The sequence below is a fragment of the Lethenteron reissneri genome, chromosome 53 (assembly GCF_015708825.2).
Source record: "Lethenteron reissneri isolate LAM-NWPU_2019-01 chromosome 53, ASM1570882v1, whole genome shotgun sequence".
In the NCBI taxonomy this organism is placed as follows: domain Eukaryota; kingdom Metazoa; phylum Chordata; class Hyperoartia; order Petromyzontiformes; family Petromyzontidae; genus Lethenteron; species Lethenteron reissneri.
In genome coordinates this window covers 5,539,781-5,541,294 of record NC_083831.1, presented here as the reverse complement: position 1 = coordinate 5,541,294, position 1,514 = coordinate 5,539,781, and positions in this window count along the sequence as shown.

Below are 1,514 nucleotides of genomic sequence, written 5' to 3'. Positions count from 1 at the left end.
CAACATTGGGTCAGACACCATTGGAACCTCATTTGCCAGTAAAAAATGTGATAATAGCCCACCGGTGTGTCTATGCAAACATGACTCCTTGTAAAAAAAGGTGTTAGTTTTGTTGCCAGATAGAAGGGTAAAAAAACAATTATCATTGGGTCAGACATTTGTGAGGATGTGTGACGAGGGGGGGGGGATGAGAAATGTGACGTCACATCAAAATGCGCAACTTTAAATAAATAATAACAACACGTTCCACTTAATTAAATAGACTTTTCATTAAATGTTTTTTCCTACAAACATCAGAGTGCAGCGCCACATTAAATACGCACTACAATGACAATAGTTTAAAGCGACCTGAAGCATGTTTTATTTTCAAAATAGAAATATGGTTTGGGGGGGGGGGGCAGAGCTTTGTGACGTCATTTGAGGGGGGGGGTCTGACTTTTTGTGACGTCGTGTGACGAGGGGGGGGGGGTCAAAAATCTTCAAATCGCATGACGTCATTTATGGACGGCCCTTAAGGCACACAGCTAATCGAATTCCTCCTGCAGTATAAATAAAGATCATGATTCTGATAGTTTATGCTAAACCAGTTACTACCACGCATACTAATTATCTAATTAGGGGGAAAAGTAGATAAGACCAAAGCAACGGGCATGAGAGTGCGTAGAGTCTCGTGTTATTTATTTACAATCGCAGCGACCCGCGAAGCTGCTGGATTTCATGACGTCATCGCGCCTATTTGCGGTGTTCGTGACGTCATCGCGTGTCCCGTGACGCCATCGGCCACCAATTTGCGTCCTCCGTTTTCGTGACGTCATTCACGGGCTTCCTCGCCCCAATGTTTAGTGACGTCATTACCTCGCTCGTAACCTCTCCAGCGTCTCTTGACGTCATCACCTTTTCTCCCTGCCTCACCCAAATCCCGCGCAACGTCATCAATGCCTTGTCCTCATCACTCCCGCGTCTCGTGACGTCACTACTCCCTTGCCTCCACCTCACCCGTGCAGCGTGACGTCATGACCCCCTCTCCTTACCCCAATGTGGGGTGACGTCTTACTCTTCTACCCGAGACCTAAATTTTTACTTAAAACTTTCCAACCATAAATTCATATTCATGGTTCTTTCGGTAAAGTCACGGAGATAGGAAATAAAAATAAAAAATAAATTAAAAGCAAAACACCACGACGTTTCGATCGCAACACACAAGCGGTCTTCATCAGGCGGAGAAGACAGAGGGGGGCAAGCATCTAAATGCCACTGCTGATGATGAGCATTTCAGAGTGAGCAAAGCTCGTGCGTGTAAACAGCATGGGCTCGTGACGTCATCAACCCCCCTCAGCCCGAAACCTCGCGTGACGTCATGCCGGTGCGTTACATGCATAAATTATTATCGACGAGTCACGTGATGCCACTCAAGCATTTCACCGGGGAAGCAACACGCCCCCATCGCCCCGCCCACCTCATGAATATTCATGAGGCGCTTCTGCATAAATTATGCTAATGAGCCCCTGCCTCGG